Here is a 25,937-nt window from a genome sequence, read left to right as displayed (position 1 = left end):
TAGAAACAAAGTTTAGTTGTGGATGGAACTGCAGATGCTGGTTTAAACCAAAGACAGACATAAAAAGCTGGAGTAACTCAGCGGGTCAGGCAGCATCTCTGGAGAGAAGGAATGGGCGACGTTTCGGGTCGAGACCCTTTAGTTCAGTTTAGTTCAGTTTAGTTTAGTTTAGATAGACAATAGACAATAGGAGCAGGAGGAGGCCATTCGGCCCTTCGAGCCAGTACCGCCATTCAATGTGATCATGGCTGATCATTCTCAATCAGTACCCCGTTCCTGCCTTCTCCCCATACCCCCTGACTCCGCTATCCTTAAGAGCTCTATCCAGCTCTCTCTTGAATGCATTCAGAGAATTGGCCTCCACTGCCTTTGAGGCAGAGAATTCCACAGATTCACAACTCTCAGACTGAAAATGTTTTTCCTCATCTCAGTTCTAAATGGCCTACCCCTTATTCTTAAACTGTGTGGCCCCTTGTTCTGGACTTCCCCCAACATTGGGAACATGTTTCCTGCCTCTAAACGTGTCCAACCCCTTAATAATCTTATACGTTTCGATAAGATCCCCTCTCATCCTTCTAAATTCCAGTGTGTACAAGCCTAGCCGCCCCAGTCTTCTCCAAAGACGTGCAGGTTTGCGGGTTGATTGGCTTGGTATGAATGTAAATCGTCTCCTCCTGCGGTGATGGCTGGCCGGCGTGGACCCGGGTGGGCCGAAGGGCCTGTTTCCGCGCTATATCTCCAGACTAAACGGCCCGAGACTGTCTACTGTCTCCCATGGGCTGGTGTGCACATGACGGAACAGATGGCTAAGTTAGCGTGAAACTTTATATCCTCTTAGAGACTCAGGCAGATGCCATCTGGCCAGTGTAATAGGAAGCAGCATGTACAGACAGGGGGAGTCATTAATGCCGAATCCTAGATAACATTACGCGTGAACATCAGCTTGTCAAAGGCAAGTAAATGCCTCTTTGAACGTCTGATAAATAATGCCTATTACGCGCATAAATCAAGGGTTATGGGATTCCTGCTGCAGAAAAGACACTGAGGTAAAGGTGATCTTGCAGAATCAGATATGGAGTCTTACAGTGTGGAAACAGGCACTTCCGCCCAGCATGTCCCACATGCCCACCACCTTTGGCCCATATCCCTCCAAACCTGCCCTATCCGTGTACCTGTCTACACGTTAGTGTAAGAAAATAACTGCGGATGCTGGTACAAATCGAAGGTATTTATTCACAAAGTGCTGGAGTAACTCAGCAGGTCAGGCAGCATCTCGGGAGAGAAGGAATGGGCGACGTTTCGGGTCGAGACCCTTCTTCAGACTGATGTCGGGGGGGCGGCGGGACAAAGGAAGGATATAGGTGGAGACGTGAAGATAGAGGGAGATCTGGGAAGGGGGAGGGGAAGAGAGGGACAGAGGAACTATCTAAAGTTGGAGAAGTCGATGTTCATACCGCCGGGCTGCAAGCTGCCCAGGTGAAATATGAGGTGCTGTTCCTCCAATTTGCGGTGGGCCTCACTATGGCACTGGAGGAGGCCCATGACTGAAAGGTCAAACTGGGAATGGGAGGGGGAGTTGAAGTGCTCGGCCACCGGGAGATCAGTTTGGCCAACACGGACTGAGCTCTAAATGTTAGAGATAGATAGAGCTCTTAATGATAGCGGAGACAGGGGGTATGTATGGGGAGAGGGCAGGAACGGGGTACTGATTGTGGATGATCAGCCACGATCATGGTGAATGGCGGTGCCGGCTCGAAGGGCCGAATGGACTACTCCTGCACCTGCACTATCAGTCTGAAGAAGGGTCTCGACCCGAAACGTCACCCATTCCATCTCTCCTAGATGCTGCCTGACCTGCTGAGTTACTCCAGCATTCTGAGGTACCTTCGATTTGTACCAGCATCTGCAGTTATTTTCCTATACTACTGCACCTATTGTGTATTGTCTGTCGTCTATTGTTTCTTAAACGTTGCAATAGTCCCTACCTCCTCAACTACCTCCTATAGACAATAGGTGCAGGAGGAGGCCATTCGAGCCAACACCGCCATTCAATGTGATCATGGCTGATCATTCTCAATCAGTACCCCATTCCTGCCTTCTCCCCATACCCCCTGACTCCGCTATCCTTAAGAGCTCTATCTAGCTCTCTCTTGAATGCATTCAGAGAATTGGCCTCCACTGCCTTCTGAGGCAGAGAATTCCACAGATTCACAACTCTCTGACTGAAAACGTTTTTCCTCATCTCAGTTCTAAATGGCCTACCCCTTATTCTTAAACTGTGGCCCCTGGTTCTGGACCCCCCCCCCCAACATTGGGAACATGTTTCCTGCCTCTAACGTGTCCAACCCCTTAATAATCTTATACGTTTCGATAAGATAGACAACAGACAATAGACAATAGACAATAGACAATAGGTGCAGGAGGAGGCCATTCAGCCCTTCGAGCCAGCACCACCATTCCATGTGATCATGGCTGATCATTCTCAATCAGTACCCCCGTTCCTGCCTTCTCCCCATACCCCCTGACTCTGCTATCCTTAAGAGCTCTATCTAGAGAGATCTCCCCTCATCCTTCTAAATTCCAGTGTACACAAGCCTAGTCGATCCAGTCTCCAGAATTCATTGCCACAGAAGGCTGTGGATATTTTTGACGCAGAGAGAGTTAGTTTCTCGATCAGCACGGGTGTCAGAGGTTACGGGGAGAAGGCGGGTGAAGGGTTGAGAGGGAGAGGTCGCGGAAACAGGCCCTTCAACACACCGAGTCCACGCCGGCCAGCGATCCCCGCACACTCACACTATCCTACACACCGGGGACAATTTACAATTTTTACTGAGGCCCTTCCGCCCAGCATGTCCCACATGCCCACCACCATTTGGCCCATATCCCTCCAAACCTGTCCTATCCGTCTAAATGTTAGAGTTAGATAGAGATCTTAACGATTGCGGAGACAGGGGGTATGTATGGGGAGAGGGCAGGAACGGGGTACTGATTGTGGATGATCAGCCACGATCATGGTGAATGGCGGTGCTGGCTCAAGTCGCACGTCTTTGGAGTGCGGGAGGAAACCGAAGATCTCGGAGAAAATCCCGACGTGGGTCACGGGGAGAACGTACAAACTCCGCACAGACAGCGCCCGTAGTCGGGATGGAACCGGAGTCCCCGGCGCTTGCATCCGTCATGAGGCAGCGACTCTACCGCCGCACCGCCCGGGGAGAGGATAACCCGTTGGACTTACCTTCACAAGGGTCCAGTCTCCGCGCCCGGCGTCCGTGCTTGGAGTTGTTGTGGATGAACATGTTGTCGGACACAGCCAGCACATGGCCGTCAACGTTGATGGTCGTACAGATGACCGCCTGGAAGGAGACAGAGAGAGAGAGAGAGAGAGAGAGAGAGAGAGAGAGAGAGAGAGAGAGACAGAGAGAGAGAGGAGAGAGAGAGGAGAGAGAGAGAGAGGAGAGAGAGAGAGACGAGAGAGAGAGAGACAGAGAGAGAGAGAGAGAGAGAGAGAGAGAGAGAGAGAGAGAGAGAGAGAGAGAGAGAGAGAGAGAGAGAGAGAGAGAGAGAGAGAGAGAGAGAGAGAGAGAGAGAGAGAGAGAGAGAGAGAGAGAGAGAGAGAGAGAGAGAGAGAGAGAGAGCAGGCGATGAACAGTGAATGACTTGGATGAAGGGATTAAAAGTACCATTAGCAAATTTCCAGATGACACAAAGCTGGGTGGCAGTGTGAACTGTGAGGAAGATGCTACGAGGTTGCAGGGTGACTTGGACAGGTTGTGTGAATGGGCGGATGCATGGCAGATGCACCTTAATGTGGATCAGTGTGAGGTTATCCACTTTGGTGGTAAGAATAGGAAGGCAGAGTATTATCTGAATGGTGTCAAGTTAGGAACAGCAGAGGACGTACAACGAGATCTGGGTGTCCTAGTGCATCAGTCACTAAAAGGAAGCATGCAGGTACAGCAGGCAGTGAAGAAAGCCAATGGAATGTTGGCCTTCATAACAAGAGGAGTTGAGTATAGGAGCAAAGATTCTGCAGTTGTACAGGGCTCTAGTGAGACCGCACCTGGAGTACTGTGTGCAGTTTTGGTCTCCAAATTTGAGGAAGGATATTCTTGCTATTGAGGGCGTGCAGCGTAGGTTTACTAGGTTAATTCCCGGAATGGCGGGACTGTCATATGTTGAAAGACTGGAGCGACTAGGCTTGCATACACTGGAATTTAGAAGGATGAGAGGAGATCTTATCGAAATGTATAAGATTATTAAGGGGTTGGACACGTTAGAGGCAGGAAACATGTTCCCAATGTTGGGGGAGTCCAGAACAAGGGGCCACAGTTTAAGAATAAGGGGTAGGCCATTTAGAACTGAGATGAGGAAAACCTTTTTCAGTCAGAGAGTTGTGAATCTGTGGAATTCTCTGCCTCAGAAGGCAGTGGAGGCCAATTCTCTGAATGCATTCAAGAGAGAGCTAGATAGAGCTCTTAAAGATTGCAAGTATCACAAAATGCTGTAGTAACACAGCAGGTCAGGCTAGCATCTCAGTAGAGAAGGAATTGTGTGATGTTTCGGGTCACCCAATGGTGGTGCTAGCTCGAAAGGACGAATGGCCTACTCCTGCACCTAGTTTCAATGTTTCTATGTTTCGGGTCAAGACCCTTCTTCAGACACTAACTGTGTTGTACGCCCTGGTTCAGCAACAGCTTCTTACCTACAGCCACCAGGCTATTAAACACTACAACCTCTAAATAAACTCTGAACCACATGGACTATTATTGTTTGTTTTTTTACATTTAGAGATACAGCGCGGAAACAGGCCCTTCAGCCCACCGGGTCCGTGACACCCATCGATCCCCGCACATTAACACTATCCTACACCCACTAGGGACAATTTTTACATTTGCCCAGCCAATTAACCGACGTGCCTGCACGTCTTTGGTAGTGTGGGAGGAAAACCGATCCTGACTGCGGGCGCCGTCTGTACGGAGTTCGTACGTTCTCCCCGTGACCTGCGTGGGTTTTCTCCGAGATCTTCGGTTTCCTCCCACACTCCAAAGACGTGCAGGTTTGTAGGTTAATTGGCTGGACAAATGTAAAAATTGTCCCTAGTGTGTGTAGGATAGTGTTAGTGCGCGGGGATCGCTGGGCGGCGCGGACTCGGTGGGCCGAAGGGCCTGTTTCTGCGCGGTATCTCTAAATCTAAAAATCTACACACACACTGAACGTTTTGTTCTCGTTGATTATGTAGTTTACAGTGCGGTGAGTTAACATCTTCTGTTGTGCTGCTGTAAGTAAGAATTTCATTGTTGTATCTGGGCCATTCGACAATAACAGGGAATCTTGACTCTTGATATTTCTAAGGAGCAGAACTGGCCCTCGAGGGGTAAATAGAAAAATGCACGTTAAATAAACTCCATGTATTCCAGTTTGGCCCGGGCTGGTATCAAGTGCAGAAACCAGACACTTAATCCTTGTGGCTAATGGAGATATTCCTGGCCTAATTTCATTATCACCCACTCTCAGAGTAATACTGAGTGGCTGAGGCTGGTCCTGTCTTTGTTTTGATTGATCCTTTAACAGATTAACAAGTGGTTTTATTTAATTAAGTTTGCCTCACTTGTGAAATCCAATACACCACACACACACACACACCACACACACACGCGCACACACGCGCACACACGCGCACACACACACACACACACACTCACACACGCGTACACACGCGTACACACGCGCACACACGTACACACACACACACACACACACACACACACGTACACGCACACACACACTCACACACGCACACACACACGCGCACACACACGTACGCACACTCACACACACACACGCACACTCACACATACACAGACACACACATGCGCACATACATGCACACAGTACATTCACACACCCACGCACACTCATACACATGCACACACACACACAGTACACACACATACACACACATGCCCACACATACACACACACACATGCCCACACACACACACACACACACACACACACACACGCATGCACACACACACACACACACACACACACACACACACACACACACACACACACACACACACACACACACACACACACACACACACACACACACACACACACACACACACACACAAAAGAGACACTCCTGGAGGAATTGGTCTCATCAGAAAGGAATTTGCAAAAATTGGTTAGGTTCTCCAATCTTATTTGCCCCACAAAGTCCAGGGCGTGTGAGTGTGTGCGTGTGTACGTGTGTGAGTACGTGTGTGTGTGTGTGTGTGTGTGTGTGTGTGTGTGTGTGTGTGTGTGTGTGTGTGTGTGTGTGTGTGTGTGTGTGTGTGTGTGTGTGTACGTGTGTGTGTACGTGCATGTGTGTGTGCGTGTGTACGTGCGTGTATACGTGCATGTGTGCGTGTGTGCGTACATGCATGTGTGTGTGCGTGTGTGCGTGCGTGCGTACGTGCATGTGTGTGCATGTGTGCGTGCGTGCGTGTGTGTGAGTGTGTGGCGTATTTCTGTTTAATTACACCGTGTTGTGTCAGTCTCACTTCATCAGGCACTGGTTTGTCTGTCTACCAGGCTAACGTTGTCTGATTTTCCATCGCACATCAGGGTGGCACGGTGGCGCAGCGATAAAGTTGCTGCCTTACAGTGCTTACAGCGCCAGAGACCTGGGTTCCATCCCGACTACGATCTTATATATATGTGATATAATGATACATGATGTAATAATACATCAGTCTGAAGAAGGGTCTCAACCCGAAACGTCACCCATTCCTTCTCTCTTGAGATGCTGCCTGACCTGCTGAGTTACTCCAGCATTTTGTGAAATAAATACCTTCATGATGTAATAATAATATGTATGATCTATGATCTGACCGTATTGATGAAATGATCTATTCCTTGGAGTGCAGGAGGATGAGGGGTGATCTTATTGAGGTATATAAAATCATGAGAGGAATAGATCGGGTAGACGCACAGAATCTCTTGCCCAGAGTAGGGGAATCGAGGACCAGAGGACATAGGTTCAAGGTGAAGGGGAAAAGATTGAGTAGGAATCTGAGGGGTGACTTTTTCCACACAAATCTGGAATTAAAATGTACATCTTATAGACAATAGACAATAGGTGCAGGAGGAGGCCATTCGGCCCTTCGAGCCAGCACCGCCATTCAATGTGATCATGGCTGATCATTCTCAATCAGTACCCCGTTCCTGCCTTCTCCACACACTCTTAGTTGGAGTGTGAGACCACACACTCCAGGTGCGGTCTCACAAGGGCCCTGTACAACTGCAGAAGGATGGAACCCGGGTCTCTGGCGCTGTAAGCGCTGTAAGGCAGCAACTCTGCCGCTGTGCCACCGTGCCGGCGTTAAAGCTTACACTTTTAAGATGTGCATTTTAATTCCAAATTTATTCAATCAAATCCACTGCTCTGGAATAGCATTCGAAAATTTAACATCACTGGATACAATTTACATTCATTACTGTAAGTTTATTAGTTTAAATTTGCTACCCTGTTATAATCGAAGTCGTTTCACTTGTAAGCTGCAGTAATGAAAGAATTCATCCCCACACAGTATAATCAAGGTCAGTTCATCAGTTCACAAGACATCGAAGTAGGATTAGGCCATTCGGCCCATCGAGTTTTCTCCACCATTCAATCATGGCTGATCTATCTCTCCCTCCTAACCCCATTCTCCTGCCTTCTCCCCATAACCCCTGACACCCGCACTAATCAAGAATCTATCCATCTCCACTTTAAAAGTATCCAATAACCACCCTATTTAAAAACCCTACTTAAACATTTTGAATTTATAAGAGGGTTAGATAGAGCGGCACGGTGACGCAGCGGTAGAGTTGCTGCTATTACAGCGAATGCAGCGCCGGAGACTCAGGTTCGATCCTGACTACGGGTGCTGCACTGTAAGGAGTTTGTACGTTCTCCCCGTGACCTGCGTGGGTTTTCTCCGAGATCTTCGGTTTCCTCCCACACTCCAAAGACTTACAGGTATGTAGGTTAATTGGCTGGGTAAATGTAAAAATTGTCCCTAGTGGGCGTAGGATAGTGTTAATGTGCGGGGATTACTGGGCGGCATGGACTTGGTGGGCCGAAAAGGCCTGTTTCCGGCTGTATATATATGATATGATATGATATGATATGATATGATATGATAGAGCTCTAGGGGCTAGCGGAATCAAGGGATGGGGGGAGAAGGCAGGCACGGGTTACTGATTGTGGATGATCAGCCATGATCACAATGACCCTCGAAGGGCCAAATGGCCTCCTCCTGCACCTATTTTCTCTATTTCTAACACAACCATCCTGTCAACAACTGGCGAGCGGTCCTGAGTTGCTATCTACCTCATTAGAGACCCTTGGACTAACTTAAATCGGACTTTATCTTGCAGGGGGTATGGGGAGAAAGCAGGAGAACGGGGTACTGATTGAGAATGTTCAGCCATGATCGCATTGAATGGCGGCGCTGGCTCGAAGGGCCGAATGGCCTCCTCCTGCACCTATTGTCTATTGTCTGTTGCAACTGAAAGAAGAATGAATTGACAAACGAGGCCTACCTGGAATCTTCGCATGTCCCTGGGGTTACCAGCGTTTTTCAGACAGTTCTGATTGCACTTGAGGAAGAATTTTAAGAAGAATCTGCCAAGGGGAAAACAGACCGGGGTTAGTGTGGGAAGAGACGGCAGCAAATAGGTTGACGTTAGTTTACTGTCACGTGCACCGAGGTACAGTGAAGAGCTTTCTGCCGCGCGCCATCCAGTCAGCGGAAAGACAACGCATGATTACAATCAAACCTTTCACAGTGGACAGACACACGATCAGGGAATAACGTTCAGTGCGAGGTAAAGCCAGCAAAGTCCGATCAAAGATAGTCCGAGGGTCACCAATGAGGGAGATAGACAACAGACAATAGGTGCAGGAGGAGGCCATTCGGCCCTTCGAGCCAGCACCGCCATTCAATGTGATTATGGCTGATCATTCTCAATCAGTCTCCCGTTCCTGCCTTCTCCCCATACCCCCTGACTCCGCTATCCTTAAGAGCTCTATCCAGCTCTCTCTTGAATGCATTCAGAGAATTGGCCTCCACTGCCTTCTGAGGCAGAGAATTCCACAGATTCACAACTCTCTGACTGAAAACGTTTTTCCTCATCTCAGTTCTAAATGGCCTACCCCTTATTCTTAAACTGTGGCCCCTTGTTCTGGTGGACTCCCCTAACATTGGGAACATGTTTCCTGCCTCTAACGTGTCCAACCCCTTAATAATCTTATACGTTTCGATAAGATCCCCTCTCATCCTTCTAAATTCCAGTGTATACAAGCCTAGTCGCTCCCGTCTTTCAACATATGACAGTCCCGCCATTCCGGGAATTAACCTAGTAAACCTACGCTGCACGCCCTCAATAGCAAGAATGTATCTCCAAGCTGAACTACGTTAAATCGGAGCGCCTGGAGAAGAAGCCATGCAGTCACGGGGAGAACGTGCAAACTCCACACAGCGCCAGAGACCCGGGTTCAATCCCGACCACGGGCGCTGTCTTTACGCAACGTGAACGTTCTCCTCCGTGTCATGCGTGGGTTTTCTCCGGGATCTCTGGTTTCTTCACACACTCGAAAGACGCAGAGGTTTCTAGATTAATTGGCTTGGTACAAGTGAAAACTGTCCCTAGTGGGTGTGGGGTAGTGTTAGTGCGCGGGGATCGCTGGTCGGCGCGGACCCGGTGGGCCGAAGGGCCTGTTGCTGCGCTGTATCTCTATAAGCTGAACTAAGCTGAAGGCCATAAGGCCATAAGGAATAGGAGTAGAATTAGGCCATTCGGCCCATCGAGTCTACTCTGCCATCCAATCGCGGCTGATCTATCTCTCCCTCCTAACCCCATTCTCCTGCATTCTCCCCGTGTTTCGGAGGCTTCGGCCGCGGGCCGCGTGGACGTCAGAAGCTCGCAGTCCCCTGGGCAGGGGCCGACCTCCTGAGCTCCGGCACCGGCAGCGTCTACGCCCGCCCCGGATCGCGAGGCTTGGGTCGGCGGGGGCTTCAATGTCGGGAGCCCAGACCGCCCCGACAGCCTGACCGCGGGGAGAAGACGGCAGGGGAAGAGAAAAGACGTTCTGGCCTTCCGTCACAGTGAGGAGGTGACTGGAGGAGACTCACTGTGATGGATGGTTCTTGTTTTATGTCGGTTTTTTGTGATTGTGTGTTTTATTGCTTTCCTTTTTAGTGCCGCTCATTGTTGACTGGAGGTCCTTGAATATTAGACAATAGATTATAGACAATAGGTGCAGGAGTAGGTAATTTCATCCAACAACATGTTTCTGGATGACTCTAAAGGCCGTTCCATTCTAACCCCTGACACCCGCAATATCGAATCTTATCCGATAAGGGGATCTTATCGAAACGTATAAGATTATTAAGGGGTTGGACACGTTGGAGGCAGGAAACATGTTCCCAATGTTGGGGGAGTCCAGAACCAGGGGCCACAGTTTAAGAAGAAGGGGTCGGCCATTTAGAACGGAGATGAGGAAAAACTTTTTCAGTCAGAGAGTTGTGAATCTGTGGAATTCTCTGCCTCAGAAGGCAGTGGAGGCCAATTCTCTGAATGCGTTCAAGAGAGAGCTAGATAGAGCTCTTAATGAAAGCGGAGCCAGGGGGTATGGGGAGAAGGCAGGAACGGGGTACTGATTGAGAATGATCAGCCATGATCACATTGAATGGCGGTGCTGGCTCGAAGGGCCGAATGGCCTCCTCCTGCACCTATTGTCTATTGTCTAATATTCAAGGCTGTACAGCACTGTTTCCGCGCTGCATCTCCGAGCTAAACTGTGCTAGCCCACTGTAACAGCCTTGACATACAGCTGGAGAAGGCTTTTAATGAAAAGCCGTGTGATAAACGGCTGGGTATATTTAGTCTGATGCTGTAGTCAACATATACCGTGTCACGGGATAGAAAGACAAGGAGCATCAGAGTCACCCTGAGTCATGTTTGTTAACTCTGCACCATTTCCACACACTCAGCTGTTTGAAAGCCATTGCTTTAGTTTAGTTTAAATCAGTTTAGTTTCGAGCCTGCACCGCCATTCAATATGATCATGGCTGATCATCCAGCTCAGTATCCCGTACCTGCCTTCTCTCCATACCCCCTGATCCCTTTAGCCACAAGGGCCACATCTAACTCCCTCTTAAATATAGCCAATGAACTGGCCTCAACTACCTTCTGTGGCAGAGAATTCCACAGATTCACCACTCTCTGTGTGAAAAAAAACGTTCTCATCTCGGTCCTAAAAGACTTCCCCCTTATCCTTAAACTGTGTCCCCTGGTTCTGGACTTCCCCAACATCGGGAACAATCTTCCTGCATCCAGCCTGTCCAACACCTTAAGAATTTTGTACGTTTCTATAAGATCCCCCCTCAATCTTCTAAATTCCAGCGAGTACAAGCCGAGTCTATCCAGTCTTTCTTCATATGAAAGTCCTGCCATCCCAGGAATCAATCTGGTGAACCTTCTCTGTACTCCCTCTATGGCAAGAATGTCTTTAGTTTAGTTTAGAGTTACAGCGCGGAAACAGGCCCCTCGGCCCACCAAGTCCGCACCGCCCAGCGATCCCCGCACACATTAACACTGCCCTACACACACTGGGGGCAATTTACACTTACACCAAGCCAGTTAACCTACAAACCCGCACGTCTTTGGAGCGTGGGAGGAAACCGAAGATCTCGGAGAAAACCCACGCGGGTCACGGGGAGAACGTACAAACTCCTAACAGACAGCGCCCGTAGTCGGGATCGAACCCGGGTCTCCGGCGCTGCATTCGCTGCAAGGCGGCAACTCTACCGCTGCGCCACCGTGACCGCCCTTCAGACCTCAGACTTCACTTCAGAGACACAGAGCGGAAACTGGCCCTTCGGCCCACCGGGTCCGCTCTGACCGCCAATCACCCGCTCACACTAGTTCTACATCATCCCACTTTCTTATCCACTCCTTACACACCACGAGACGGCACGGTGGCACAGCGGTAGAGTCGCTGTCTTACAGCGCCAGAGACCCGGGTTCCATCCTGACCATGGCCCTCAGTAAATTGATATTGAAGGATATTCTTGCTATTGAGGGCGTGCAGCGTAGGTTTACTAGGTTAATTCCCGGAATGGCGGAACTGTCATATGTTGAAAGACTGGAGCGACTAGGCTTGTATACACTGGAATTTAGAAGGATGAGAGGGGATCTTATTGAAACGTATAAGATTATTAAGGGATTGGACACGTTAGAGGCAGGAAACATGTTCCCAATGTTGGGGGGAGTCCAGAACAAGGGGCCACAGTTTAAGAATAAGTGGTAGGCCATTTAGAACGGAGATGAGGAATTTCTTTTTCAGTCAGAGAGTTGTGAATCTGTGGAATTCTCTGCCTCAGAAGGCAGTGGAGGCCAATTCTCTGAATGCATTCAAGAGAGAGCTAGATAGAGCTCTTAAGGATAGCGGAGTCCGGGGGTATGGGGAGAAGGCAGGAAAGGGGTACTGATTGAGAATGATCAGCCATGATCACATTGAATGGCTCGAAGGGCCGAATGGCTTGATGGACTAATTCTGCTCCTATCACTTATGACCAAAGATACTAGAGGAGCACGATGGACCACTCTGTTGAAATCGCCCACACTGAAGTGTAGTACGCAAAGGAGCGTAACGTCCGCCATTTTAGTTGGCAAAACCCGCCGTTCGCTCTGCCTCTTGCAGTGTAATCAGTGTTTTGGGGGAACGGTATGTGTGATGATACCACAAAAAACGCAGAATATATCTCATCTATCAATTCACTGATTTTTGTTATTTTTCTTTTTAAATGTTTCTGCAAGTTTCTGCCTACTAAAATGGCCGCCATGACCTACTACGGTTTTTAGGGTCGAGTGGTCTATCTTGCTCCTCTAGTATCTTTGCTTGTGACAAGCCAGAGAAGGGAGGAGGCCGAGACGCTCTTTAAATACTGCGACTGACCCATCTGAGCGTCTCGGCGGAATAAAGATGTCAGGTTACAAAAGACATGATCTGCTCTCGACGGAGGCTCTGAATACACCTGCTCCTACACTCGATCTATCAAAGGAATGCAGCGTTTATTATTAGACAACGACACACATTAGCCCTTGGCCCAGATATGAATGTCAAAAGATTACATATTCAATTTGTTAACTGGGGCGGTCACGGTGGCGCAGCGGCAGAGTTGCTGCCTTACAGCGAACGCAGCGCCGGAGACCCGGGTTCCATCCCGACTACGGGCGCCGTCTGTACGTTCTCCCCGTGACCTGCGTGGGTTTTCTCCGAGATTTTCGGTTTCCTCCCACACTCAAAAGACGTACAGGTTTGTAGGTTAATTGGCTTGGTAAAAATGTAGAAAATTGTCCCTAGTGTGCGTAGGATAGTGTTAGTGTGTGCGGGGATCGCTGGTCGGCGAGGACCCGGTGGGCCGAGGGGCCTGTTTCCGCGCTGTATCTCCAAACTAAAGGTAAACTGACAATGCCGCCCCTTTTGTTCCCCAAACTACAAACGAGAGGCAGGAGAGGGTCCAGAGAAGATTTACGAGGATGATACCAGGACTCGAGTGTCCCAGCTATGTTGGGACGAGGAATAGTTCGGGAGGATGCACAGAGTCTCTTGCCCAGAGTAGGGGAATCGAGGACCAGAGGACACTGGTTTAAGCTGAAGGGGAAAAGATTTAATAGGAATCTGTGGAGTAACTTTTTCACACAGAGGGTGGTGGGTGTATGGAACGAACTGCCAATAGACAATAGACAATAGGTGCAGGAGTAGGCCATTCGGCCCTTCGAGCCAGCACCGCCATTCACTTTGATCATGGCTGATCATTCTCAATCACTACCCCGTTCCGGCCTTCTCCCCATACCCCCTGACTCCGCTATCCTTAAGAGCTCTATCTAGCTCTCTCTTGAATGCATTCAGAGAATTGGCCTCCACTGCCTTCTGAGGCAGAGAATTCCACAGATTTACAACTCTCTGACTGAAAAAGTTTTTCCTCATCTCAGTTCTAAATGGCCTACCCCTTATTCTTAAACTGTGGCCCCTTGTTCTGGACTCCCCCAACATTGGGAAACATGTTTCCTGCCTTTAACGTGTCCAACCCCTTAATAATCTTATACGTTTCGATAAGATCTCCAATAATCTTATACGTTTCGATAAGATCTGCCAGAACGAGTCTGAAGAAGGGTCTCGACCTGAAATGTCACCCATTCCTTGTCTCCTGAGATGCTGCCTGACCTGCTGAGTTACTCCAGCATTTTGTGAACGAGCTGCCAGAGGAGGTAACTGAGGCAGGGACTATCACAATGCTTAAGAAACAGTTAGATAGGTACATGGATCGGATGGGTTTCGAGGGATATGAGTTTAATGCGGGCAGGTGGGACTAGTGTAGATGGGACATGTTGGCCGGTGTAGGCAAGTTGGGCCGATGAGCTTGTTTCCACAATGTATCACTCCATGACTCAAGAGGTTGTTATACTACCTGCCTCGGGATAATGATGGAATGCATCCTATTTGAGGAAGGATTTGGTTTTGTTTAGTTTAGTTTAGAGATACAGCATAAAAAACAGGCCCTTCGGCCCACCGGGTCCGCGCCGACCAGCGATCCCCGCACACCAACACTAATCTGCACACACTAGGGCCAATTTACAATTTTTACCGAAGCCAATCAACCTACAAACCTGTGGGTGTTTGGAGTGTGGGAGGAAACCGGAGCACCCGGAGAAAGCCCACGCGGGTCACGGGGAGAACGTACAAACTCCGCACGGACAGCGCCCGAAGACAGGATGGAACCCGGGTCTCCGGTGCTGTGAGGCAGCAACTCTAGCGCTGCGCCACCGTGCCGCCAACCATGTAGTATGACTTAAGATAGACGCAAAAATGCTGGAGTGACTCAGAGGGTCAGGCAGCATCTCTGGAGAGAAGGATTAGGTGACGTTGCGGGTCGAGACCCTTCTTCAGGCCCGAAATGTCACCTGTTCCTTCTCTCCAGAGACGCTGCCTGACCCGCTGAGCCACTCCAGCTTTTTGTGTCTATCTTCGGTTTAAACCAGCACCTGCAGTTCCTTCTTACACGCGTGGAATGGCTCGCCTGGACTGCGGGCAAAGTACTTTCACTGTCATCATCATAGAAACATAGAAACATAGACAATAGGTGCAGGAGTAGGCCATTCGGCCCTTCGAGCCTGTACGCACCGCCATTCAATATGATCATGGCAGATCATCCAACTCAGTATCCCGTACCTGCCTTCTCTCCATACCCCCTGATCCCTTTAGCCACAAGGGCCACATCTAACTCCCTCTTAAATATAGCCAATGAACTGGTCACTGGAAGCGAGTGTGACCGTCCTCTCCATAGGGTCGGTACGCCCGTGCGTGACTTTGTTTAACGCGGGGAGACTGGTGCACAGACAGCCACCACACGGTCCTTGACAGATCTGGGTCGGGATCCAGTGGCGTGGAGTCCAAGACGACCGGGGACCCTTTTCTGCCGCGGCCGTCATCCATCCGCCTTCCCAGCCGTTGTGACGCTCCACTAAAGTCAGCCGCCATCCTCCCTCCGCCTGTTCCACCGTTGGGGTCTTGGTCGGATCGCTCTTTGTCAGGGACCTCCCCCTCGACCTTACCGCCACGGGTGACCCCACCAGGAGTGTAGCTCCAGACGGCATCGCTCTCAGGATCTCAGGACCACACGAGCTTCTCCACCACCACAAGGTGACAGTCCACCGAGAAGACTTTGGCAAATGCCAATGTTGATCTGTAAACCGCGTCGGAAGGAACTGCAGACGCTGCTTTAAACCGCAGACACAAAATGCTGGAGTAACTCAGCGGGTCAGGCAGCATCTCTGGAGAGAAGGAATGGGTGATGTTTCGGGGCGAGACCCTTCTTCAGACCCAAAACGCCACCAGTCCTTCTCTGGGAGACTGGAGCGGCTAGGCTTGTATACACTGGAATTTAGAAGGATGAGAGGGGATCTTATCGAAACGTATAAGATTATTGAGGCAGGGATTATTGGACACGTTAGAGGCAGGGAACATGTTCCCAATGTTGGGGGAGTCCAGAACCAGGGGCCAACAGTTTAAGAATAAGGGGTAGGCCATTTAGAACGGAGACGAGGAAAAACTTTTTCAGTCAGAGAGTTGTGAATCTGTGGATTTCTCTGCCTCAGAAGGCAGTGGAGGCCAGTTCTCTGAATGCATTCAAGAGAGAGCTAGATAGAGCTCTTAATGATCGCGGAGTCAGAGGGTATGGGGAGAAAGCAGGAACGGGGTACTGATTGAGAATGATCAGCCATGATCACATTGAATGGTGGTGCTGGCTCGAAGGGCCGAATGGCCTCCTCCTGCACCTATTGTCTGTTGTCTATTGTCTATTGTCTGTTGTCTATTGTCTATTGTCTGTTGTCTATTGTCTATTGTCTATTGTCTATTGTCTGTTGTCTGTTGTCTGCTGTCTGTTGTCTGTTGTCTGTTGTCTATTGTCTGTTGTCTATTGTCTATTGTCTATTGTCTATTGTCTATTGTCTATTGTCTGTTGTCTGTTGTCTGCTGTCTGTTGTCTGTTGTCTATTGTCTGTTGTCTATTGTCTATTGTCTATTGTCTGTTGTCTGCTGTCTGTTGTCTGTTGTCTATAGTCTGTTGTCTGCTGTCTGTTGTCTGTTGTCTGTTGTTTATTGTCTTTTGTCTGTTGTCTATTGTCTGTTGTCTGCTGTCTGTTGTCTGTTGTTTATTGTCTTTTGTCTGTTGTCTGCTGTCTGTTGTCTGTTGTCTGTTGTCTGTTGTCTGCTGTCTGTTGTCTATTGTCTATTGTCTGTTGTCTGTTGTCTGCTGTCTGTTGTCTGTTGTCTGCTGTCTGTTGTCTATTGTCTATTGTCTATTGTCTATTGTCTATTGTCTATTGTCTATTGTCTATTGTCTATTGTCTATTGTCTATTGTCTATTGTCTCCAGAGATGCTGCCTGACCCACTGAGTCACTCTAGCCTTTTGTGCCTCTACCTTCAGTCTCTGAAGCTGCAGGTGGGGATTGACAGTGAAGATTACGCCCGGCGGGTTTTCCGAGAAACGTTCTCCATAGCTCTGCTCCTAAAGGAGATGGGAGTGGACGCGGCTGATTTTTAATTACTCCCCCAGCCTTGCAAGTCCCGGCGCAGAGTCTGGCCGATCTGACGCTTACCACCACAGTGTAAATAATTCACGGGGAGAAATGGCAATTACAGAACCGTGCGCAATCAAAATAAATTTTTGATGAGGCACTAAAGCAGCTGCTGAAATCAATCTCCCGCGCTGTCTTTCCCCGTCAGCCCTTCCGCGACACCGCTGGGATACCCTCTGGTCTCTCGATCTGAACACCACGAGCCCCTCCCTTACAGTCAGTGCAGTTTCATTGCAGTTTCGAGACGTACAGCGCGGAAAACAGGCCCTTCGGCCCACCGGGCCCGCGCCGACCGGCGATCCCCACGGTCCAACACCGTCACCCACACCAAGCACAACTTACAATTTCACCAAAGCCAATTAACGGGTGCTGTCTGAACGGAGTTTATACGTTCTCCCCGTGACCTGCCTGGGTTTTTCTCCGAGATCTTCGGTTTCCTCCCGCGCTCCAAAGACGAGCAGGTTTGTAGATTTTAGATTTTTTAGATTTAGAGATACAGCGCGGAAACAGGCCTTTCGTCCCACCGTGTCCGCACCGCCCAGCGATCCCCGCACATTAACACTATCCTACACCCACTAGGGACAATTTTTACATTTGCCCAGCCAATTAACCTGCAAACCTGCACGTCTTTGGAGTGTGGGAGGAAACCGAAGATCTCGGAAAAAACCCACGCAGGTCATGGGGAGAACGTACAAACTCCGTACAGACGGCGCCCGTAGTCAGGATCGAACCCGAGTCTCCGGCGCTGCATTCGCTATAAGACAGCAACTCTACCGCTGCGCCACCGTGCCGCCCAATTGGCTTGGTAAATGTAAAAATTGTCCCTAGTGGGTGTAGGGCAGTGTTAGTGTGCGGGGATCGCTGGGCGGCGCGGACTCGGCGAGCCGAATGGGCCTGTTTCCGCGCTGTACCTCTAAACTAAACTAAAGATACAGCGTGGAAACAGGCCCTTCGGCCCACTGAATCCACGCCGACCAGCGATAGCTGCACGGTGGCGCAGCGGTAGAGTTGCTGCCTTAGCACGCCAGAGACCCGGGTTCGATCCTGACTACGGGTGCTCTCTGTAGGATGGTGTTAACGTGTGCGAGGATCGCTGGTCGGCGCGGACCCGGTGGGCCGAAAGGGCCTGTTTCCACCCTGTATCTCTAAACTAAACTAAACTACACTTGATATAAGAAATTAACTGCGGATGCTGGTACAAATCGAAGGTATTTATTCACAAAATGCTGGAGTAACTCAGCAGGTCAGGCAGCATCTCAGGAGAGAAGGAACGGGCGACGTTTCGAGTCGAGACCCTTCTTCAGACTGATGGCCAGGACTAGAGGGTGTGAGCTATAGGGAGAGGTTGAGTAGGCTGGGTCTCTATTCCTTGGAGCGCAGGAGGATGAGGGGTGATCTTATAGAGGTGTACAAAATCATGAGAGGAGTAGATCGGGCAGATGCACAGAGTCTCTTGCCCAGATTCGGGGAATCGAGGACCAGAGGACACAGGTTCAAGGTGAAGGGGAAAGATTTAATAGGAATCTGAGGGGTAACTTTTTCACGCAAAGGGTGGTGGGTGTATGGAATGAGCTGCCGGAGGAGGTCGTTGAGGCTGGGACTATCCCAACATTTAAGAAGCAGTTAGACAGGTACAGGCACCCAGTCTGAAGAAGGGTCTCGACCCGAAACGTCACCCATTCCTTCTCTCCTGAGATGCTGCCTGACCTGCTGAGTTACTCCAGCATTTTGTGAAACTAAACTTGATGGGCCGAATGGCCTAATTCTGCTCCAATTGCTGATGAATGAACTGAGGAAGAGTTACCTCAATCTCAAGGCGTTATGCCCTCTCGCTGCGGGACAGGCAATTCACCACCTCAAATTCAAGGCATGTTGGTGAGAGGAGTTAAAATTACAATCGACACCCCCACATTCAGCCTGCCCCCAATTAATGGAGAAGTGCGCGTATATACTCATGAAGGTTTTATGACAGCTAATAAAGGCAGACGTAATTCAGGTCATTAAAGTTATTGCTTTGCTTTCGTGGGAAAAAAAACCCTGCGCTAATGTCACATTGCCAATGTAATTTTTACAGCTCATCACAAAATGATTATAAAAATTAATATTGTACTGGAGTGCCGAGAAAAAATGTTTTGCAAGTTTGATTTGCCTTTGATGACTGAAAGGGTTGGTGGATCGCAGGTTACTTGAATGTTGTTTAAATCTATCTATTTGTTTCTTTGTTCGTTCCCGAACTACTGACGAAACGGTGCTTGATAGCACGAGAATTCTAGACTCACCGTCATCCCTTTGGTGCTAATAGACAATAGACAATAGGTGCAGGAGGAGGCCATTCGGCCCTTCGAGCCAACACCGCCATTCAATGTGATCATGGCTGATCATTCTCAATCAGTACCCCGTTCCTGCCTTCTCCCCATACCCCCTGACTCCGCTATCCTTAAGAGCTCTATCTAGCTCTCTCTTGAATGCATTCAGAGAATTGGCCTCCACTGCCTTCTGAGGCAGAGAATTCCACAGATTCACAACTCTCTGACTGAAAAACTTTTCCTCATCTCCGTTCTAAATGGCCTACCCCTTATTCCTAAACTGTGGCCCCTGGTTCTGGACTCCCCCAACATTGGGAACATGTTTCCTGCCTCTAACGTGTCCAGCCCCTTAATAATCTTATACGTTTTTTGTTTGGTGTTAGTTTATGTGTTATTATGCGTTATTGCATTTTTATTGATTATTCTTATTGGTCTTATTGTTCAACTGCGGATAATGTTTCATTTCACTACACATTTATGTGTATGTGACAAATAAACCACTATTGACTATTGACTATTGAAGATCTCCTCTCATCCTTCTAAATTCCAGTGTAGACAAGCCTAGTCGCTCTAGTCTTTCAACATACGACAGTCCCGCCATTCCGGGAATTAACCTAGTAAACCTACGCTGCACGCCCTCAACAGCAAGAATATCCTTCCTCAAATTTGGAGACCAAAACTGCACACAGTACTCCAGGTGCGGTCTCACCAGGGCCCTGTACAACTGCAGAAGGACCTCTTTGCTCCTGTACTCAACTCCTCTTGTTATGAAGGCCAACATTCCATTGGCTTTCTTCACTGCCTGCTGTACCTGCATGCTTCCTTTCAGTGACTGATGCACTAGGACACCCAGATCTCGTTGTACGGTGGATATAGCGTGGAAACAGGCCCTTCGACCCACCGAGCCCGTGCCATCCAGCGATCCCTGCACACTTACACACTATCCAACCTACTGGGGACAATTTGCATTTATACCTAGCCAATTAACCTACAAACCTGTGGCGTGGAAGGAAACTGGAGCACCCGGAGAAAACGGCGGGAATGTTCAAACTCCGTACGGGATGGAACCAGGGTCTCTGGCGCTGTGAGGCAGCAACTCTACCGCCGCGCCACCGTGCCGACGCAAAATGGGTGCTTGTGTGGTGGTGATATATAAACCTTGTGAAATGGTGGGTAACTCAGACAGGGAAATGGGGCTGGGAATTGGCATTGATGTAGTCTGAATGGATTTTAAAATAGCTTTTGGAAGGGCACTGGAAGAGAACTGGACTCATGGAAAAGAAGGATCAGTGTTGGTTCAGAGAATAATTGGGCTGGCGGCCAGAGGAACCACAATTAATGGTTGTGTTTGAGACGGGAGGGCGGTGGGAAGCGCTGTTCCCTGCGGTACTCGATGTGGACAAGTAGATCTAGTTCAGCTAGAGATAGTTCAATGACTTGGATGTGGGAATAGCGAGTCAAGTTTCAGTTTCAGTGTAGTTTATAGACAATAGACAATAGACAATAGGTGCAGGAGGAGGCCATTCGGCCCTTCGAGCCAGCGCCGCCATTCAATGTGATCATGGCTGATGTTTACTGTCACATGTACCGAGGTACAGGGAAAAAAGCTTTTTGTCGCGTGCCAACCAGTCAGCACGAAGACAGCAGGCAAACGGTCACAATGGCGCAGCGGTAGAGTTGCTGCCTCACAGCGAATGCAGCGCCGGAGACCCGGGTTCCATCCCTACTACGGGCGCCGTCTGTACGGAGTTTGTACGTTCTCCCCGTGACCTGCGTGGGTTTTCTCCGAGATCTTCGGGTTTCCTCCCACACTCCAAAGACGTACAGGTTTGTGGGTGAATTGGCTGGGCAAATGTAAAAAAATTGTCCCTAGTGGGTGTAGGGTGGTGTTAGTGTGCGGGGATCGCTGGTCGGCGCGGATCCGGTGGGACGAAGGGCCTGTTTCCACGCTGTATCTCTTAACAATAAACAATGCATGATTACAGGAAGCATGCAGGTACAGCAGGCAGTGAAGAAAGCCAATGGAATGTTGGCCTTCATAACAAGAGGAGTTGAGTATAGGAGCAAAGAGGTCCTTCTGCAGTTGTACAGGGCCCTAGTGAGACCGCACCTGGAGTACTGTGTGCAGTTTTGGTCTCCAAATTTGAGGAAGGATATTCTTGCTATTGAGGGCGTGCAGCGTAGGTTTACTAGGTTAATTCAAGGAATGGCGGGACTGTCGTATGTTGAAAGACTGGAGCGGCTAGGCTTGTATACACTGGAATTTAGAAGGATGAGAGGGGATCTTATCGAAACGTATAAGATTATTAAGGGGTTGGACATGTTAGAGGCAGGAAACATGTTCCCAATGTTGGGGGAGTCCATAACACGGGGCCACAGTTTAAGAATAAGGGGTAGGCCATTTAGAACTGAGGTGAGGAACAACTTTTTCAGTCAGAGAGTTGTGAATCTGTGGAATTCTCTGCCTCAGAAGGCAGTGGAGGCCAATTCTCTGAATGCATTCAAGAGAGAGCAAGATAGAGCTCTTAAGGATAGCGGAGTCAGGGGGTATGGGGAGAAGGCAGGAACGGGGTACTGATTGAGAATGATCAGCCATGATCACATGGAATGGCGGTGCTGGCTCGAAGGGCCGAATGGCCTCCTCCCGCACCTATTGTCTATTGTCAATTATAATCGAGCCATTTACAGTGTACAGTGTACATGATAAGGGAATTACGTTCAGTGCAAGGTAAAAGCAGGATTGTCCGATCGAGGATAGTCCGAGTGTCTCCAAAGAGGTAGATCGTAGTTCAGCCTCGCTGTGGACAGAGTGAACAGAGTTGTGGACGCTGCTCAGACCATCATGCAATTATGTGGACTCTATCTCAGGCAACTGAACCATCCTACCACAGCCAGTGGGCAGTCCTGAACTACCATCGACCTCGTAGGTGACCCTCGGACTATCCTCGATCGGACTGTTACTCAACACTCAATGTGCCAAAAAGGTGAAGGAGAATATATTTGCCAGGTTACGGAGTAGGGGGCCGGAGATGGAACTGCCGACTCGCTCTGACAGCAAGCCAGTGGGAAACACGATGGGCCAAACAGCCTCCTGCTATGCTGTGACCTGTCCATGATTCTATAAAAGACTTCTAGACACAGGCAGGCACATGGATAGGAAAGTCCTAGAGGTAGGTGGGCCAAACACGGTGGCGCAGCGGTAGAGTTGCCGCCTCACAGCGCCGGAGACCCGGGTTCGATCCCGACTACGGGCGCTGTCTGAGCGGAGATAGTACATTCTCCACGTGACCTACGTGGGTTTTCTCCGGGTGCTCCGGTTTCCTCCCACACTCCAAAGACGTACAGGTTTGTAGGCTAATTGGCTTTGGTAAAATTGTAAATTGTCCCTAGTGAATATCTGAATGGTGTCAAGTTAGGAAAAGGGGACGCACAACGTGATCTGGGTGTCCTAGTGCATCAGTCACTGAAAGGAAGCATGCAGGTACAGCAGACAGTGAAGAAAGCCAATGGAATGTTGGCCTTCATAACAAGAGGAGTTTAGTATAGGAGCAAAGAGGTCCTTCTGCAGTTGTACAGGGCCCTAGTGAGACAGCACCTGGAGTACTGTGTGCAGTTTTGGTCTCCAAATTTAGGAAGGATATCCTTGCTATCGAGGGAGTGCAGCGTAGGTTTACCAGGTTAATTCCCAGAATGGCGGGACTGTCATATGTTGAAAGACTGGAGTGACTAGGTTTATATACACTGGAATTTGGAAGGATGAGAGGGGATCTTATCGAAACGTATAAGATTATTAAGGGGTTGGATACGTTAGAGGCAGGAAACATGTTCCCAATGTTGGGAGAGTCCAGAACCAGGGGCCACAGTTTAAGAATAAGGGGAAGGCCATTTAGAACTGAGATGAGGAAAAACTTTTTTATTCAGAGAGTTGTGAATCTGTGGAATTCTCTGCCTCAGAAGGCAGTGGAGGCCAATTCTCTGAATACATTCAAGAGAGAGCTAGATAGAGCTCTTAAGGATAGCGGAGTCAGGGGGTATGGGGAGAAGGCCGGAACGGGGTACTGATTGAGAATGATCAGCCATGATCACATTGAATGGCGGTGCTGGCTCGAAGGGCCGAATGGCCTCCTCCTGCACCTATTGTCTATTGTCTATTGTCTATTGTCTATTGTGTCGTTAGGATGGCGTTAGTGCGCGGGGATCGCTGGTCGGCGTGGACACGATGGGCGTGGTGTATCTCCAAACTAAACTAAACCAAACATGTGCGTGTGGGCCTAGAGTGCATGGGGCACCATGGCCAGCAATGACAATTCGGGTCGAAGGGCCTGTTGTCGTGCTGTACCACTCCGCGACTCGATTTGCCTCGGCTTCTCCAAGGTTTGGAAATATTTGCTTCTCATTCAGAGCCTTGGGACTTTTTTTTTTAGAGATACAGCGCAGAAACAGGCCCTTCGGCCCACCGGGTCCGCGCCGCCCAGCGATCCCCGCACATTAACACTATCCTACGCCCACTAGAGACAATTTTTACATTTGCCCAGCCAATTAACCTACATACATGTACGTCTTTGGAGTGCGGGAAGAAACCGAAGATCTTAGAGAAAACCCACGCAGGTCATGGGGAGAACGTACAAACTCCGTACAGACGGCGCCCGTAGTCAGGATCGAACCTGAGTCTCCGGCGCTGCATTCGCTGTAAGGCAGCAACTCTACCGCTGCACCACCGTGCCGCCTTGGTCCACAGCTATGGCCCACCCCTCTGCACACCCATCTCTTGAACAGGGAGGGGCGACAGGGGACAGTGAGTTACTGACGGACGCCCTTCTCAGCCAGAGGCTTTGGATAGGCACATGGACCTGCAGGGAATGGGATGTGAGTTATGTGGGCATTGGACATTGTGAGTTATATGGGCTCCACCGACATTGTGGGCCGAAGGGCCTGTTCTAGTGTTGCGCTATTCTTAGTTCCATGTTCTAAGTGCTATGTTCCATGCAAAGGTACTAGAGGAGCAAGATAGACCACTCGACCCTAAAAAAACATCGGACGGCCATTTTAGTAGGCAGAAACTTGCAGAAACATTTAAAAAGAAGAATTACAAAAATCTGTGAATTTACAGATGAGATATATTCTGCATTTTAATGGTATCATCACACATACTGTTCCCCCAAAACACTGATTACACTGCGAGAGGCAGAGCGAACGGCGGGGGTTTTGCCTACTAAAATGGCGGACGTTATGCTCCTTTGCATACTACACCTCAGTGTGGGCTATTTCAACGGAGTGGTTCATCTTGTTCCTCTGGTATCTTTGGTTCTATGTGGTATGTGCTACGTGCTATTCACATACAAAGCCCTAAATGGGCTTGCCCCCCCCCCCCCCCACATCAACAATCTTCTAACCCACCACTCTATCTCCAGGTCCCTCAGGTCGGCCGACTTGGGGCTACTGACTATCCCGCGGTCTAGGCTTAAGCTCAGGGGTGACCGCGCTTTTGCGGTTGCAGCTCCTAGACTGTGGAACAGCATCCCTCTCCCCATCAGAACTGCCCCCTCCATCGACTCCTTTAAGTCCAGGCTCGAAACCTATTTCTACTCCCTAGCGTTTGAGGCCCTCTGAGGGGGCGCTGTGAACTGTTTATGTATGTGCTGTTATGTTTGTGTGCCATTGTATATTCGTTTCTTAGTACCTGAACTGATGTACAGCACTTTGGTCAACGTGGGTTGTTTTTAAAGGTGCTGTACAAATAAAATTGACTTGACTTCTAAGTTTTTAATGTTCTACTAGCCATTGGGCCCAAGTCTCTCCTGTGTGCCCGGCAACCCTCCCACAACTGACGACACTCACCCACTCCATCCCCCCCCTTAAAACTCCCCTGGGGCCGGGGGCGGGCGAGGGGGGAGAGGGAAAGCGGAGAGGGAGCCGCTCATTCTCCGGCCCCGTGCAGCCATCGCAGCAACCAGCAGCAGGAGAGCTCTCCTCATCGCTCCCCCCCCCCATTGGCCGCCACTCCCGTCACTCGGGCGGCAACCCTCCCCCAACTGCGCACAAGCGGATCTTGCGGCCATCTTACGTAAGTATCGGATCAGCGGGCCCCAACTGCACACACGTGGATCCGGCGGCCATCTTACGTAAGTATCGGATCAGCGGGCCCCAACTGTTCACACGCGGATCCGGCGGCCATCTTACGTAAGTATCGGATCAGCGGGCCCCAATTGCGCACGCGTGGATCCGGCGGCCATCTTACGTAAGTATCGGATCAGCGGGCCCCAACTGCGCAGGCGCGGACAAGTTGGGTTCCCATTGTGACGTCAAACACGGAGGTAGCCAATCAGGACCCACGTGAGGGGGAGGTGGTAGAGCCAATCAAATGTTTTAAAGATTAAAAAGCGTTTGTTTAAAGTTTAGAAAGTGAACAAAATGTGAAATATAACAACCATTTGAGCCGCTAA

At 49.6% G+C, this 25,937-nt stretch overlaps 1 pseudogene across 1 annotated transcript in view; it reads left to right on the top strand.

Annotated features, from left to right (window-relative positions):
* LOC144598341 (transcription factor COE3-like) overlaps nucleotides 1–25,937 on the top strand; it is a 167,578-nt pseudogene that overhangs the window by 111,406 nt on the left and 30,235 nt on the right. Inside the window, exon 8 of the transcript XR_013547852.1 lies at nucleotides 25,622–25,732. The product of XR_013547852.1 is annotated as a transcription factor COE3-like (transcript). The remainder of the gene's footprint in view (nucleotides 1–25,621; nucleotides 25,733–25,937) is intronic.

The sequence above is a fragment of the Rhinoraja longicauda genome, chromosome 1, assembly GCF_053455715.1.
Source record: "Rhinoraja longicauda isolate Sanriku21f chromosome 1, sRhiLon1.1, whole genome shotgun sequence".
NCBI lineage: Eukaryota > Metazoa > Chordata > Chondrichthyes > Rajiformes > Arhynchobatidae > Rhinoraja > Rhinoraja longicauda.
Note: the sequence above shows the minus strand (reverse complement) of the source record. Positions and strands in the feature narration are given on the sequence as shown.